Here is an 18,609-nt window from a genome sequence, read left to right on the forward strand (position 1 = left end):
TGGGCCCGTGAGCCATGGCCGCTGAGCCTGCGCGTCCGGAGCCTGTGCTCCGCAGCGGGAGAGGCCACAGCAGTGAGAGGCCCGCGTACCGCAAAAAAAACCAAAAAACAAAAAAAAACTGTATTTCATTGGGCTAATAATGTTAAACTATGAATTTAAAACAGGCTTGGCAGCTGGGCCTGGGGCCTCATAGCTGACGTGGTGTTTGTGATTTAGGGCACAGCCAACCTGGGGCCCTACTTCGAGGGCCTCCACGAGCACTACCTGCTCCTGGCCATCAAGTATTTTAATGGTGGTCCTGCTGCCGAGACGGACTTCGGGGGAGACTGTGGGGGGACCCAGCACAGCCTCGTGGTGTTCAACACAGTGGACTGCGCTCCCGAGTCCTACGTACAATATCACGCTCCCACCAGCAGCACCTATGGGTTTGTCATCTGGCTCGATGGCATGAAGTTCATGGGGGGGGGGCGGGGCCAGAGCTGCAGCCTCGTCGCTGAAGGCGTCAGCAGGGCCCTGCAGCTGTTCGACGACTTCAAGAAGAAGCCAGAGCAGACTGGCCAGACACACCGACTCTGCCTCCTCATCTGTAACTCGCCCCCCGACCTGCTGCCTGCTGTCGAGAGCACCACATACTCCGGGTGCACGACGGAGACCCTCGTGCAGAAGGCTGGGGCGTGAGGAGTCTACTTCTCCATCGTGTTGCCCTGGAAGCTGCCTGCCCTGCAGCTTCTGTTCGAGAAGGCGGCTCCTCCCGCCAGGCTGGAGCCACTGCAGCCACCAAGAGACATGAGCCAGGACCCGAGGCACAGGGTGCTGGTGCGGGGGCTTGTGCTGCCCGTCGGGGATGGCTCGGCCCCAGGCCCCCTCCAGCCAAAGCCGCCCGTGCCCCTGCCTCTAGATCCTCCCTCGGGCGCCCCGCTCTTGGCAGCCCCCCAGCAGCCTCTGCCCTCTGTCCTCCTGCAGTACCAGGTCCCCTGAGTGCAGCTCAGGTGGCTGCCCAGAGCGCCGTGGAGGCCACCAAGGACCAGAAGGCTGGGCTGGGCCCTGGCTGCGCCCATCAACCCTCTTCAGCAAGCCGCTCCAGGAGTGGGTCCCCCCCTACAGCCAGGCCCGGGCCCCCCGGTGCCCCATAAGCCGCCTCCCCCCTTTCCAGTCCAGCCTGGTCTCCACTGTGGCCCCTGGCCCAGGGCACTGTTCAGGGTGGGCACTGTTCTCTGGCCCAGCTCGGGGCCCTGGCCCTCAGCGGGCAGCAGTCAGTCTCCAACAAACCACTGGCCTGGAGCGGGGTCCTCGAGTGGCAGGAGAAGCCCAAACCTGCCTCTGTGGTGCCAACGCCAAGCTGAGTTGGTCACTGCCTTCTCAGGTCTACCTGAATCACGGCAAGAACCTGAAAAGAGGACGGTGCTGATCACGCAGCTCATGCCCCAGCAGCTGCTGAGCACCCTGCACCCTTTGTTCTGGAGCTCAGGGATGGTCCATTTCCACTTCACCAACAAGGACCTGGACTCCCTCCGAGGTCTCTACCACATCCTGGGCAATGGCTTCGCTGGCTGTGTGCACTTCCCCACGCGGCCGTCTGCAAGGTGCGTGTGCTCATGCTCCCGTATTCATTCAAAAAGGTCTTCATGGGCCTTATCCCCTAAGACCAGAGACATTTTGTGAGTGGCATCCGGCAGGTCATCACCAACCACAAGCGACTCCAGCAGCAGAAGCTTGAGCAGCAGCTCCGGCCGCCGCAGCCCCAGCCTCAGGGGACCGTGGGAGCCTCTGCAGCCACGGGGCAGCCCCAGCCCAGGGGTGCTGCCCAGGCGCCCCACAAGGCCCTCCTGCAGCGGCCCTGGCCCGCCCCCTCCCGGACCCACCCATCGGCCCCAGAACCCCGGGGCCGACCCCCAACTGCAGAGCCTCCTCTTCAACCCGCCACCGCCCTAGACTGGGGTCCCCCAGCCTCAGGCCTCTCTCCACCACCTCCAGCCACTAGGGGCCCCTGCACTGCTGTCCCCACCGCACCAGGGGCCTATCCAGTCCTGGCCTGTGCAGCTTCCCCCCAGGGCTCCACTGTCAGGTCAGAGGCTGCTCAGCAGGGTTCCCTGGGGCCCGGTCCCCCAGCCAGGCCTGCAGCCCAGCGTCATGGAGGATGACATCCTCATGGACCTCATCTGAACCCCCGACACCCAAGAAAGTTCCTTTTAACACACACACACACACACACACACACACACACACACAGGCTTGGTTAAGAAATAAAATATGAATTATTTAAATAGTATTATAACTACCAATAATTACTAATGTTTTGAAAAGTTTTTAAATCATGACATTTTCTCAGACTGAAATTAAAATATCACACGCTGTAACGGTCCTACTGCCCATGACTAGTACGCCGAAGATGTCACATGACCTTCAGCACACCTGTGTTCTCAACATCCATACTGCAGTATACTCTGTTGAGTGAGACCATCATGCACTTGCAGGTGACAGCAAGGTCAAATTTCTACGAAAGTTTCTAAAAGCTTGCACAGTTTCAGAACCTACCTCATCATGGACCACAGTGTGTGGACCACACATGGAGTAGCAACTCTATTTCTGGGGCTTTTGTTGAAATGGCTCAGCCTGTATCCCAATACTACCGTTTTTGAATACTTTATATTTCCTCATCTGATTTGAAATGTCATCTTATCATAAACCAAGTTCTCATATATAGTTGGTCTTTTTCTAGGTCTCATATTTTATTCCATTAGTCTTCACTAGCATCACATAGTTTTAATTACTGGAATATTTCCTTCTGAAAAGTTTCATAATCTTCTTCTTATAGGGCTATTCATTTCTTATTTAATTCATATTATCCCTGGATATTTGAGAAGGTGCTAACAAATACTGAAAGCGTGAATGAATATGTCATCAAGGTCCATCTCAAGCCTGAACTGAGACAGTCATAGAATTTGGACTGGAGGATGCAGGGTCCCTGGAAGAAGTGTGTCATGTCAGAGTCCAAAGAGTCTCTTAGGATACACTCATCATAAGGAAAAAAGAGAGGTGTGTAAGTTTGGGTCTGTGATGAAACCTTATCATCAAAGGGAAGGAGTACATTAAAATGTCTAAGTCCTAAAGAAAGAGAATGTAGTGAGTAAAAATGAAAACATCTGCTTATGTATATTAGACCTCTGGGAGAAGCAGATTCTCAACTGTATATATGTAAATAAGAAAGCAAGAGCCAGGGGAATTAAGTTCCCACATCCTGCAAGCTGCTTGGTGCGGCCAAAAAAAAAAAAGCAAGAGCCAGGATATTTTTGAAATTTAAAAAAAAAGAACATTGAATTGTCCTACTAAATATTGCAACATATTATTGAAATCACAAAAATTAACATATTTTGGTATTGAGACATGAATGAATAAACAGAACAGAATAGAAAGTCCAGAGATTAACCAAAATATATATGGGAATTTAGTATGTGATAAAGGTAAATCTCATATCAGTAAATGGTATTCAGACAACTAAGAAGAGATTTGGAAAGGGAAAAGTTGTACAAAAAGCTCACACTGTACACCAGATTAAATTCCAAATGGATCAAATATTTACATGTAAAAAAATAAAAATATAAAAGAAAACACGGGTAAATTCATTTAAAACTTTAGAGCAGGGAAGATTTTTTTCCTAAGGAAAACTCAAAATACAGAAGCCATAAAAGAAAAGATTGATAAATTGACTACATAAATATTTTATTTTTTCATGTTTTTTTGCGGTATGCGGGCCTCTCACTGTTATGGCCTCCTGTTGCGGAGCACAGGCTCCAGACGCGCAGGCTCAGCGGCTGTGGCTCACGGGCCTAGCCGCTCCACGGCATGTGGGATCCTCCCAGACTGGGGCACAAACCCATGTCCCCTGCATCGGTAGGCGGACTCTCAACCACTGTGCCACCAGGGAAGCCCTACATAAATATTTTAAACTCTTCAATTAAAAATATAAAAATCAAAGTCAAAAGAAAAATGGGCATTTGGGGGAAAAAATAGAAACTTTTTCCACAGGAAAAGAAGGTAAAAGAACATAGAATTCAGTAAGTAAAAGCTAATAGCCCAATAGAAAAATGGACATAATTAGATAGTTTATAGAGATATGAGTGGCTCTTAACCCATAAAAATATGTTTAATCTCACTTATAATAAAGGAAATATGAATTTAAACTATACTGAATGCCATGTTCAACCTATGACTAACAAAAATCCATGTTTGACAGCACATTCTTTTGGCAAGAATGTGGGAAACCAGTATGTTCACAAATTGCTGGTGGAAATGCAAACAGATTCAACTCTCATGATCACCAATCAGAAATATCACAATTATAAATGTATTCACCCTTTGCCTCAGCACTTCCACTTCTGGAAATTTACCCTACAGATATAACTACATTCTTTTTTTTTTTTTTTCAGCTGCGTGGCTTGTGGGATCTTAGTTTCCTGCCCAGGGATCAAACCCCGCCCGGAGTGAAAGCTCCAAATCCTAACCACTGGACTGCCAGGGAACTCCCTACACTCTTATGAAATTACATACGTACAAAATTATTCATTGCAAGATTGTCTGTAATAGCAAAAGACTGAAAATAACTCAAGTGTCCATCAGTAGAGTATGGTAAATAACTTATGGTAACTTCTAATGGAATATTGTGTGGCATTTTTCACAAAAGTTGCTATGTACTGCTTCAGAAAATCTCTGATATGTCAAGTGAAAAAAAAAAGCAAGGTGCATGTATTAGTTCACTGGGGTTACCATGCCAAAGTACCACAATCTAGGTAGCTTATAACAACAGAAATTTATTGTCTGAAAGTTTTGGAGGCTAGAAGTCCAAAATCAAGATGGCAGAACCATGCTCCTTCTAAAGCCCCAAGGGGAGGATCCTTCCTTGCCTCTTCTAACTTCTGTTGGTGGCCAGCATCCTTGGCATTCCTTGGCTTGCAGCTGCTTCATTTCAGTCTCTGCCTCTGTTATCACATGACCTTCTCTCTATGTGTCTGTGTTCAAATTTCCCTCTTTCTATAAGGATACCAGTCATATTGGATTAGGGTCCACCCTAATGACCTCATCTTAACTTGATTACATCTTCCAACACCCTATGTCCAAATAAGTTCCCATTCATAGGTACTGGAGGTTAGGGCTTCAACATATCTTTTGAGGGGACACAATTCACCCTGTAATAGTGCAGAATAGTATTTGTATGCTGCCTTTTGTGTAAGAAAAGGAGATAAAAATACGTTATTAGTATTGATAGAGAATCTGTAGAAGAATACATAAGAAAATAATATGAGTTTTTATCCTGGGAGGGGAATAGGACAGATGTAGGCAAGGATGGGAGGCAAATTAAAACATGCACCAATTTTGAGTATTCATTGGGGAAAAAAAGATTCCCTTAACCTTGTTGCTTGGAATCCTTTCCTTCAAGAGGTCCAGGTTCAAGGATGTAGGACTGCCTTTCCTTTCCTATAGGTCCAATCACCCTATTTCATTCTTCAGTGATTAATACCTTCATAATCATTATATTGGAATTGCTATTAATGTTCAATGTTAGAATTAATCTACAGACAAAGCATAAGGAAGACTTAATTATAATTTCAGAAAAATAATCCTTGACAACGAAAACTAATGATATCACTGACAAACCCAGCATAAAGGAGTAGGAGGGAAAATGGAGGAAAACATAGGTACAGCCACTTTTGCATCTTCTATACGGGCAATAAGTAAACAGTGTTAAAAGTCAAAGTCAGGGGCTTCCCTGGTGGCGCAGTGGTTAAGAATCCGCCTGCCAATGCAGGGGACACGGGTTCGAGCCCTGGTCCGGGAAGATCCCACATGCCGCGGAGCAAGTAAGCCTGTGTGCCACAGCTACTTAAGGCCAAGCACCTAGAGCCATTGCTCCGCAACAAGAGAAGCCACCGCAGTGAGAAGCCCACACGCCGTGCAACAACGAAGACCCAATGCAACCAAAAATAAATAAATTTTAAAAATAAATAAAAGTCAAAGTCAATTAATATATAACTAAATTGGAGGGGTGAGGGAGTGTTGAGAGGCAAGAGAAGGGAGGTGAGAGTGTTAAATTCAGGGAGTCAATAGACCTTTTTAAAGTTGATAAATCAAAAAACAGAAATATATAAGCATGTTATTTAGAGTTCAGTAGCAAACAAGCAGATGAAATAATAATAGGAACAGTTAAAATGATCTGGGGGGTTATTTTACTTTTTATTTTTACTATTTTTTTTTATTATGTGTCTTATGTAGAACAATGATCCTCAAAATGTTCATTTCCTAATCCTTGGAACCTGTTGAGTGGTGACCTTAATGGCAAAAGTGACTTTGCAGATATGATTAAGTTAAGGCTGTTGAGATGGGGCGATTATCCTCCTTAATCAGGAAAAGCACAATGTAATCACAAGGGTCCTTATAAGAGGGAGGCAGAGGTTAAGAGGCAGAGAGGAGATACGACGATGGAAGCACAGGTTGAAGTGATACACTTTGAAGATGGAGGAAGGGGCCAGGAGCCAAGGAATGCAGGTGGCTTCTAGCATCTGGGAAATGCAGCGAAAAGGATTCTCCCCTACAGCTCCAGAAGGAACACAGTTTTCCCAATACCTTGATTTAACCCTTAAGACTCATTTTGAACTTCTGACCTGCAGAACTGGAAGATAACAGAGATGTGTTGTCTTAAGCCACTAAAATTTGTGGTAATTTGTTGTGGCATCGACAGGAAATGAATACACGATGCGTGTATTACTTGTACAGTAAGTCCCCTACACACGAACCTTCAAGTTGCGAACTTGCATTCACATGTCCAGTCACGTGAGTTAGTTTACGTGTGTGGCGTACATTGTCACGTGTGTGCATCCTCTACGACTGGTTGTGCCTTTGTGTACTTTTCTGTACTGTACTGTATAGAGTACAGTAGTACAGTATCTTTATTTCAAGCTAGATCTGCAAGAGGACGACTTCACTGAACTCCTTGCTGTGTAACATGAGGAGCTTACTAATGAAGACCTGATGGAATTGGAGGCCCAGAGAAAGGACAAAGAGAGACAAGAGGAAGAAGAAGTAACCGAGGAACTGAAGAGATTCCCAACACAGGAAACAGCAAGGGGATTTTCTTTATTTGAGGAGGCGCTGCTGGTTTTTAAGGCACAGGACTTAGAATGTGTACCACAAACAGAACGGTCCGCAGAGGTCGCAGCAGCCGTGCAGAATGCACTCCAGTGCTACCGTGTCATCTATGATGAGAAGAAAAGAGCTACTACCCAGACATCACTAGATCGTTCTTTCAAGAGGGTAGGTAGAATTGAATCCAGCAAGGAGCCAGAGGCTGTTCCATCCACGTCAAGCGTGAGTGACATTGCAGCCTGCCCTCCATCTCCTGTTGCTGACCATCCTTCAGCTCTACCATCTCCCACCTCCTCTCCTTCCTCCAGTCAGTAACTCTTCTCTCCTGTTCCCTCCATGCCAGCCCCTGGATGCCAGCTGTTGTTCTGTACTACTGTACTTTCCAAGGTACTGCACTGTAAGATTAAATATGTTTTCTTTATTTTTTCTGTGTGCTTTTCTATGTATTATTTGTGTGAAGAGTATTATAAACCAATTACAGTATGGTACTATATAGCTGATTGTGTTAGTTGGGTACCTAGGCTAACTTTGTTGGACTTACAAACAAACTGGACTTACAAACGTGCTCTCAGAATGGAACTCGTTTGTATGTAGGGGACTTACTGTACTACTTTTTTTTTTTTTTTTTTTTTTTTTCTGGTACGCGGGCCTCTCACTGCTGTGGCCTCTCCCGTTGCGGAGCACAGGCTCCGGACGCACAGGCTCAGTGGCCATGGCTTATGGGCCAGCTGCTCCGCGGCATGTGGGATCTTCCTGGACTGGGGCATGAACCCGTGTCCCCTGCATCGGCAGGCGGACTCTCAACCACTGCGCCACCAGGGAAGCCCCTTACTGTACTACTTTTAAAAATTAAAAGAAATGGAAACAGTCACATATAAGGCTGTCAGTGGAGAAAATGTGAGAAATGGAATCAAACCCCACCCTTTTTCCCTTTGGGCAAGGTAGGGAAGGCCATGTTCTCATTTTGTATGTATTAGTTTGGGAAGTTTAGCTAGGCCAGGAAAACTGTGGAAGATCCATTTTCATGGAAGCCCAAGTACTGGATTATCAGACACTGTTGTGCCCCGAAACACTCAACCTGGAAGAAGCTTTCTGCCATCCTACCCATCTGCAGCTGAACCAGAAGGCTAGCACGGAGAACAAGCCTAGGGCCATGCATAAGGACAAAGCTAGGCCTTGTTAGAGGGTGATGGAGGGATGCCCCCACCTGCCCTGCTCATGGCCATTTGTTTGGAAGTCAGTGTGGCCACCGGTCAGAAGGTTTGGTACGAGATCACAGGACAGTGCCTAGGAGAGATGGGGCATAGGCTGTTTCAACCAGGCAGGTAGGAGGCCTCCCTTCTTTTACTAGGGTTCCACTCCACTCTACCATTCCTCTGGGTGGTCTTCCCCCCACACCCAATGCCAGGACTTCACCCTTTAGAAGAAGTACCTAACAGGATGACTTCGAAGCACATCTCTAACTTACACTGATACGGTGATTTGGAAAGCACCACAATTCTTGGTCTTACGGCTGCTCATTCAGAAAGGCACTTCTCACTCCCAACCCCCATTTTTTTTGCACATTTTTTTTTTTTTTTTTGGTGGCCTTGCCGCATGGCTTATGGGATCTTAGTTCCCCGACCAGGGATTGAACCCAGGCCCTTGGCAGGGAAATTGCAGAGTCCTAAACACTGGAGCATCAGGGAAGTCCCACCAACCCCAGCTTTTGTCACAATGGTGTGTAAGATTTAAAACTCCCAGAGATGGCCTTGGTCATCCTAGTTCAGGAAATCCTGTTGGCAGAACTCAAGTGAAATAAGATCTTTCTCCCCCTGAAGAACAGGAAAAGAAGGTGGTGACAGGGCAGGTGACAAGCCCAACTGGCAACTTTGAAATGTGGTTGGAGTGGGGGCCAGGGACTTAAAGTGTGCATTACAGCTGCATTTTGAAAATTTCTCCATCAAAACACTTAACACCACTTGAAAGGATCTACATTTCTCCAAGGCCCTTAAGTGTTGATGCTTTTCCTGCACCTGCTTAGTCACTCCTGAAACCGACACTCTTGTTTCCAGCTAATGGAATTGTTCTATTAAAAACTGGAATGAGTAGACTTTGCACTGCTTTAGTTCATGGAAGAAATATTCATTCTTAGGAGTAAACAAAATCCCACTTGGTAAGTAAGTACCGGGACAAGAATAACGTTTAGTCGAAGTGACACGTACAGGAAAGAAAAGTACTCGATCTAGGGACGAGAAGTTCTCCTTTAAGGAATTGTTAATGTATGGTTGATCCAGGGTATATGACAGCAAGATGAAAGGATGCTGAGAGATCATTATAAATCCATGATTGAGCCCATTCCTCCAGTGAAGAAATTGACATTGAGTAAAGCTCAGTGACTGGCCCAAGGCCTATTAGACAGTAAGTAGCAGAGCCAGGAACTGAAAGCAGATGTCCTGACTCCAAGCCCAGTGCTTCCTCCTTTACCACCTCCTTTACCAAGCTGCCTACCTGTTAGAAACCTTGTGCGCGCCTGTCGTCTTACTCGTGTATCATGTGATTCATCCTGGAAGCAGTCTATGTCACTTCTGCTCACGTTTATTAGCCAAAGCAAATCACATATCAACGAGGCAGGGTGGATGGATGACCCTCTTCCTGGGAGAGCAGTGAATAAAAACGGAAACAATAATACAGTCTGTACCACTACCTTCCTCAGTCCCTTTAACCCAGCAGCGGTAGCAGCTGTTGATAATCTCTAGTTTAGCTCATTGTCCTTCCTCTGTTGGGCTCTTCCGTTCCCTGTGTAACCAGTACCTGGGATTGGCAGCTCTGTTTCAATATTCAAGTGATTTCTGCTTCTTAGTTGAGCCAGCTGTCTCTACCACATTAACATATGAACCCTTTCTATGCTTTAGGATGTGCTAGGCACAGATCACCATGTGTGGTGTGGATTTTTTTTTTTTTTTTGCAGTACGCGGGCCTCTCACTGCTGTGGCCTCTCCCGTTGCGGAGCACAGGCTCCGGATGCGCAGGCTCAGCGGCTATGGCTCACGGGCCCAGCCGCTCCGCGGCATGTGGGATCTTCCCGGACCGGGGCACGAACCCGTGTCCCCTGCATCGGCAGGCGGACTCTCAACCACTGCGCCACCAGGGAAGCCCGATGTGGATTTTTTTTTTTTTTTTTTTTTTTTTTTTTTTTTTTTTTTTTTTTTTTTTTTTGCGGTATGCGGGCCTCTCACTGTTGTGGCCTCCCCCGTTGCGGAGCACAGGCTCCGGACGCGCAGGCCCAGCGGCCATGGCTCACGGGCCCAGCCGCTCCGCGGCATATGGGATCCTCCCAGACCGGGGCACGAACCCGTATCCCCTGCATCGGCAGGCGGACTCTCAACCACTTGCGCCACCAGGGAGGCCCCGATGTGGATTTTTTAAAGTAGTACTATGTGCAAAAATACTAAGTGAGTAATAATTATGATCACGATCAGCCTGAATCAGTTGGGAGCTGGTTCCACTCTGAGTGACAGAAAATCCAAAGCAACAGTGACGTAAACAAGAAAGAACTTTACTTCACTTGTCCATAAACCATGCCTCAAAGGGTCCGATTTGATATCTCCATAATCATCAGGACCCCAGGATCATTGCTTGGCTTCTCCTTCATGCTACCAGATGGACGGAAGCAATGACAAAGTGTTTTGGAACTCGGCAGTTCAAATGGCTGTCTCCTGCAATCCCCTCCCCCAGTTGCTTTGAGAAAGGTTAATTGCCTGTATTAACTTGTTTGCTTAAAAAATGTGTAGGTTGATAGGGGCTTCCCTGGTGGCGCAGTGGTTGAGAGTCTGCCTGCTCGATGCAGGGGACACGGGTTCGTGCCCCGGTCCGGGAGGATCCCACATGCCGCGGAGCGGCTGGGCCCGTGAGCCATGGCCGCTGAGCCTGCGCGTCTGGAGCCTGTGCTCCGCAACGGGAGAGGCCACAGCAGTGAGAGGCCCGCGTACCATAAAAAAACAAAACAAACAAACAAAAAAATGTGTAGGTTGATACAATTTCAATTAGCCAGAACTCAACACCTAACCATAGCTAGCCACAATGGAGGCTGAGAAATATTCATCTTTATTCTAGGCTGCTACGTGTCCAGCTAAAAATTGGAAGTTCTATTATTAAAGGATTAGGAGAATGAATACCCAGGGGAAAGTAGCAATCTCTGCCACACCCACAGACGTTTTCACTCGTTGATAAATCTTTTTTTTTTTTTTTTTTTGCGGTACGCGGGCCTCTCACTGTTGTGGCCTCTCCCGTTGCAGAGCACAGACTCCGGACGTGCAGGCTCAGCAGCCATGGCTCACGGGCCCAGCCGCTCCGCGGCATGTGGGATCTTCCCAGACCGGGGCACGAACCCGTGTCCCCTGCATCGGCAGGCGGACTCTCAACCACTGCGCCACCAGGGAAGCCCCGCTGATAAATCTTGAGTAACTATTTCTGTATTCAAAGTAACCGTAAACCCCAAGAAGGACGCAGGCATTTTTTTCCATTATGGAGAAAAGAGAATTTACTTTCCAGAACTCTGAAGTGGATCTGATAAAGAAACTTGCTCTCCTCGGAGTTAGAAAGAGAAAATAAGCAGCCAATAGACAACAGGTTGAAACAGAAATTGGCAAGAAATGCTATTATACTGATATTAAAACAAACGTAGTCAATGTTTATATAACACTTTTTGACATTGTTACAATCGCGCTCATTAAATCCTCACCAAAAAATTGTAGTTTGTATTACCATCCTCATTTGACAAGAGAGCTGAAATTTAAAGAATTTAAATGATTTACCCAAGTTTAAAAGCAATGGACTAAAATTAGTGTCCTTAAGGTCTAGACCTCAGAATCTATGCTCTTTCTTCCCCTCCAGCATGCCTCCTTTCGTGGAATTTGACAAAGCACATATGTCTCCAGGCTGGAAGTAGATGGTGATGACTCACAAAAATCTCTGAGAGATATATATACAAGGACACTGGAGATCTGAGCTACGTAACATAGTTGGATCATTGAAGAAAAGACCTAGCCCTTTGTTACAAGATTGCCTTTCTGTAAACCAAAGAGGGCATGATGAAAGGTAACAGTATTTTTTCTGAGTGAGATTTACAGGCAGTGAAGCATGGAAGCGTAGAATTCTCCCACGTGCTCTGTTTCCTGAGACATTTAGCTTCTGACCATCCTTCTGCCTCGGTTTCCATCAACACTCCCTAGACTGCTGGGACACAGAAAGACAAACACTGTGTGATTCCACTCTTAGGACATATGTAAAGTAGTCAAAACCACAGAAACAGAAAGTAGAAAGGTGGTTACCAAGGGCTGGAGGGAGGAGGGAGGAGTAATTTGTTTTAATGGGTATACAGTTTCAGTTTTGCAAGAAGAGAAAGTTCAAGAGATCTGTTGCACAACAGCCTAAATAAACTTCATGAGACTGAACTGGACTTTTTAAATGATTAAGATGGTAAATTTCATGTGTGTGTGTTTTTTTAACTGAGATACAGTTGATGTTCAATGTTATAATAGTTTCAGTTGTACAACATAGTGATTCAAAATTTTTTAGATTATACTCCATTTAAAGTTATTATAAAATATTGGCTGTATTCTCTGTGCTGCACAATACATCCTTGTAGCTTATTTCTTTCATACAGAGTAGTTTGTAGGTCTTAATCGCTTACCCCCATCTTGCCCCTCCCCCTGCTTTCCTCTCCCTGCTGGTAACCACTAGTTTGTCCTCTATATCTGTGGGTCTGTACATTTTATGTGTTTTTACACACACACACACACACACACACACACACACGTAAGAAGCAAAATTCTCCAGGTGAAAAGTAAGATGCTGGCCCAGGAATCAGTTACACAGCTTTGAGATGCCAATCTAAACTGTAACTAGGTAACTAAGCCATAGCTTTTGGGTACACCACGCTTGATCAGATTGGAACTGAGCTACTGAGGTTTTCCACTCTCTATGGGTGGATTGAATTAAAGGCTGCCAGTGCCAAATCTTCAGAGGAGAGGAGGTGGGTTGAGGCAGATCCTTGGTTACTCACAGTACATAGCTAGCTCAGTCCTTCTCACACAAAGACAGTGGATAAATCTTTATTCAATTCTTTACAGCTGAATTTTGTGACAAATTGTATTCCAAAGTGGCTCTAGTAGTACCAGAGACACTGATTTAGAGTTTGAATATTGTTTCAGGTAAAGTGGAAATGGATAAAAGCAATATTTCTAGTTAATATATTTTTAGATAATGTGATTTTAAATGTGTGAGTTAAAATGCAATAAATACTAATGAAGTTACTTACAAAACAGAAACAGACTCACAGACATAGAAAACAAACTTATGATTACCTAATGGGAAAGGAGAGGGGAAGGGATAAATTAGATAAACAACAAGGTCCTACTGTACAGCACAGGGCACTATATTCAGTATCTTGTCATAAACTCTAACGGAAAAGAAAAAATGTAATAAATATTAGAAATAGATGTTTTACTATTTTCTCTGTTTTGAAAAGTTTATATATTGAGAATTATAGGGGAGTTTTTTTTTTTTTTTTTTTTTTTTTTTTTTTTTAAGGAGAACCGTAATAGTATCTGGCTTCAGAGATGTTCTCCTAAGAAACAACACACACTGTCACGGAGTCCCCAGCGCTTGCCTTTAATCAGCCTGGACTCTGCATCACTCCAGCTGTCTGTGCTGCTTGTGGGTATGTGCTAGGACTGGATCTCCAGCTTCCACTCTTCCAGTTACTGGCTCCTGGGTACAGTCTTCTGATTTTGCTTCTTTCCTCTCCCTGAATTTGCTTCCTTGCTGGTGTCTCCCTCCACTTTTCCCCTCTGCTTACTGGACTCCACCTACTGCTATACTTTTCCATTTGCTTCATCCCTCTCTGCTTTATGTTTTTAAAACTTGGACACAAAATACATTATATTTAGCCACAAACTCTGGGATTTGTTAGGAGATAGTGCTAAGTGTTCTTAGCATCTGCATACAATAACCAAAGAAGGTTTGATAATAATAAGCCCTATATACAGAATAAGGACCAAAAGCCCTGCTTGTCCTCCTGATAGAAGTACAATGGTGGTGGAATCCTCAGTCTAAGGGGCTCCTTTCAGGGAAAATCTGACCCATCTTCCTATAGCTAAACTGTGGTACTCTGAAAATGTACAAGTTATTAGTGTCAGACAGCAAATTTGCACAAAGGCATAAAGAGGTCTGAAACTTGATAGCATTTTTTATGAAAGTGGAAAAGACCCTCTTCTTGGCTCTTATCATGTTTTATAATAATTCATTTCTCTCTATGAACCCTTTTGAAGTTGGTAAACCAAGGCTGAAGTGATGGAAACATATTCTGAAAGATCTCCCAAAAGGGAGCTCCCGATACAAAGCAACGTAGGATAAAAAGGCAGAATAACGACCTTAAGGTTAGCTTCTGATCAGATAGTCTAAGTTCTAACTTTGGCTCTGCCACTCACCAGGTACCTGACCTTGGATAAGTTACTTACTGACTCTCAAGCTCTATTTTGTTCACCTATATAAATGGGGATAAAAATACTACTTACCTGGTAGAGTTAACTACAGCAAGTAAATGAGAGGGTCTATGTAAATCTCTTATCACAGTTATTCTTAGAGCTTAGTAAGATTTGGGTAACTGGTAATATTGAAAGCAACATAAAACCCCTGTTCCTGCCATGAGAGAGGAGGTTTTTAAAAAATTCTAAATATTCAGAACAGATAAGCTATTGGGTAGCTGCAATTTATACTTAAAACAGCAGGTGGCACTAGTACCATATTTATCTGGGACTACATGTCCCCCTGGTTTTTTTTTTTTTTTAAGCATTCATTTTCAGCTTTCTTTTCCAGAAATAGGAGCATTTCCCCCTTGATCTTTTAATTTTTGTTATCCCTCTATGGTTTGTAGGCTATTCAGTAGCATAGCAAAGTAAATTATTTCTCTGTTTAGTTTTTTTTGGGTTTTGTTTTGTGCATTTTTTTTTTGGCTGCGTTGGGTCTTCACGGCAGTGCACAGGCTTCTCTTACTGCGGTGGCTTCTCTTGTTGCGGAGCACAGGCTCTACGTGCACGGGCTCAGTAGTCGTGGCGCACAGGCTTAGTTGCTCTGCAGCATGTGGGGTCTTCCCAGACCAGGGCTGAAACCTATGTCCCCTGCACTGGCAAGCGGATTCTTAAGCACTGTGCCACCAGGGAAGCCCTAGTATTTTTAATGCAGACACAAATTGCCATGGGCTGATTTCATGAAATTTTAAAAATTTATTTTGAAGTTTTGCCCTCTTTCTAATTCGCTCTCTAAGTTTGACTATTGTTTCCTATGGGCATTGAAATAAGAATATTTTACATCTGTGGTCTCCTTTAATCCTAAGAAAAGTTCAAGCCCCCTTTTCCAGAATACCATAGGATATGCATTTATTAGAAGAAATGTTGGGCCTCCCTGGTGGCGCAGTGGTTGAGAGTCCGCCTGCCGATGCAGGGGACACGGGTTCGTGCCCCGATCCCAGAGGATCCCACATGCCGCGGAGCGGCTGGGCCCGCGAGCCATGGCCGCGGGGCCTGTGTGTCCGGAGCCTGTGCTCCGCAACGGGAGAGGCCACAGCAGTGAGAGGCCCGCGTACAGTAAAAAAAAAAAAAAAAAAAAAAATGTTTGAAGAAAAGACTTTGAGCGTGGCAAAAGGAAACGTACCAACGATTCTGAAATCATTTTTAAATTGCTTGATGGATACGCTCATGGGTCATTCAGCAGCAATGATCATTATATTTTCCAATTCAGTTTGCATTGCTGTCACAATATCTTGGTGTATGTAATTTCCTATGCTGATGCCATTGCAACTAACGGCAGGTCATTCTCTAGCCCAGCTAGGAAGCCACAGGTCTGACTTTATTTGGTTGCATCAGGCTTGAACTGTGACATGGCCCCGGGCTCCCTTGCATTACAGAGTTTAGAGACCCTCTAAGAGCTAACTCAGTCCCTCACAGCAAGATGCTCTCTCAGAGCCAACTGAAGGCAAACACAGGCTCTGTGCAAAACAGATTCGTGCAACCACACCCCGGAGTCTCCTTTGCAACCATAATTCTGTGGTCAGAGCACAAATGGTGGTATTAAGAAAGATGGACCACAAGGGCGGAGCTGTCATCTCACACCGGGCTGGGAGGTGAGCTCTGAGGGTCCTGCTAATGCCTTTTAGGGGAACAGTGACACCAGCTTTGGGGGAGGAATTCACAGTGACGTCCTGCAGCCCACTGAAAGGCTCATTCCCTCCAAGAGCATACACTAGTGACAAAATAACAGCAATCGGGTTGACCTATTTAAGCTTCTCTGTAACAAGTGAAATCACTTTAAACCTAAACTCTCTTCGGTGTTTAAAGACAGATAAGTTTAAGGAGAAAACTAAACTTTGTAGAAACTGAAATGTCACGTGTGTTATATAGTCAAGTAGTAAATTTCATGAAATGGCCCTCATTTTTTTTTTTTTTTTTTTTTGCCCATGAGGTCCCCTCCCATGGACATCAAAACAAGAGAGAAGAGTTATGATAAAATTCAGGTTTATTTGAAAATATTCATTGTTGATTCTGTTAGCCAGTTACGCTACTAGCAGATAAGGACAATTTGGCGTCCTCAGTTTCTGTCTCACATTTCCCTGCGTTGGACAGAGCAGTCCTGAATAACTGATCTAGTGTTAGACGACTTCATTTCTTATTTCTGGTGAATGGGACTACGTGACAATTTGTGCTTCAGTGTGTTGCAAGCTGCTGGTTTCCAATATATATTCTTTATCAAATTAAGGATGTATATCCTATTCTTAGTTGACTAAGAGTTTGGATCAAGAATGAATGTTAATTGTATCAAATACTTTTGCACATCTATCCAGATGATCATTTGGTTTTTCTCTGAGACCTTTTTTTTTTTTCTTCTTTTTTTTTTTTTTTTAGAGACAGGGTCTCGCTATGTTGCCCAGGCTGGAGTGCAGTGGCTATTCACAGGCGCGATCCCACTACTGATCAGCACGGGAGTTTTGACCTGCTCCGTTTCCGACCTGGGCCGGTTCACCCCTCCTTAGGCAACCTGGTGGTCCCCTGCTCCCGGGAGGTCACCATATTGATGCCGAACTTAGTGCGGACACCCGATCGGCATAGCGCACTACAGCCCAGAACTCCTGGGCTCAAGCGATCCTCCTGCCTCAGCCTCCCGAGTAGCTGGGACTACAGGCGCGCGCCACCGCGCCCGGCTGAGACCTTTTTTTAATTCTTATTGGAGTATAGTTGATTTACACTGTTGTGTTAGTTTCAGGTGTACAGCAAAGTGAATTGGTTTTATATGTACATATATCTGTTCTTTTTCAGATTCCTTCGGGGACTTCCCTGGTGGTCCAGTGGTAAAGAATCTGCCTTCTAATGCAGGGGACGCGGGTTCAATTCCCGGTCGGGGAACTAAGATCCCACATGCCGTGGGGCAACTAAGCCCACGTGCCACAACTACTGAGCTCACATGCCTCCAGGAGAGAGCCCACACGCCCTGGAGCCCGTGTGCCAAACTAGAGAGAGAAAACCTGCACGCCACAGCTAGAGAGAAGCCCACGCAGCACAACCATAAGCTCGCATGCCTCAAAAAATAAATAAATAAATAGAAGAAAATAAATAAATAAATAGGTTCTTTTCCCATATAGGCCATTACAGAGTATTGAGTAGAGTTCCCTGTGCTATACAGTAGGTCCTTATTAGTTATCTATTCAATATACAGTACTGTGTATATGTCAATTCCAATCTCACAATTTATCCCTCCCCACCATGAGACCTTTTGATGACATAAATTCTGTTGCTAAATTTCCCACTACTGAACCATGCTTCCACTTTTAGAATAAAACTTAAGTCATTCTGCATTGTTCTTTTCATTGAGCGCATAATAAGATTCACTAATATTTTATTTTGCATCTCTATTTATAGCTGTTTTTGTACAAATATAAGTTTGCATTTATATTTTTTCTTTTACATTTTAACGAGTTTTTCTTCCAGGGTTGTGTCTTTTCATAAAAGAAATTAGGAAGCATTACATCTTTTTCTATGGAATAGTTAATATTACATTCAACTGATCTTTTCTTTTAATATACAGAAGTATATGCCTTTATATCTGGAGCTGGCACATTTTTTTAGATGTAATATTTGGACCATATTTTCCATGCCTTCTATGCTGTTTGGTCAGCTCAGATTTTCTACTTCTTGGCTCAATTTCGTTCACCTACATTTTCCTAGTGAATTCTGTCTTTCATTGTGACTCTTACAGTTTGTTAATTAAGAACTATACAGCATAGTCTCTTATAAATGTGCTTTTCTACATCTGTGGTCCTGTATCCTTTTGTATTCCTAACTGTGTGTACAGTATTTACATTTTTCTTTTACTCTTGACTAGATTCACTCCAGATCTATTCATTTTATCAGTATACTTCTACTTCAAATGGCTTACACA

At 44.6% G+C, this 18,609-nt stretch overlaps 1 pseudogene; it reads left to right on the top strand.

The window, feature by feature from the left end:
• The window catches only part of LOC132491706 (mediator of RNA polymerase II transcription subunit 25-like), a 57,730-nt pseudogene extending 55,567 nt beyond the window's left edge, over positions 1 to 2,163 (top strand).
• Positions 2,164 to 18,609: the final 16,446 nt, after the last annotated feature.

The sequence above is a fragment of the Mesoplodon densirostris genome, chromosome 6 (genome assembly GCF_025265405.1).
Source record: "Mesoplodon densirostris isolate mMesDen1 chromosome 6, mMesDen1 primary haplotype, whole genome shotgun sequence".
Taxonomy (NCBI): Eukaryota; Metazoa; Chordata; class Mammalia; order Artiodactyla; family Ziphiidae; genus Mesoplodon; species Mesoplodon densirostris.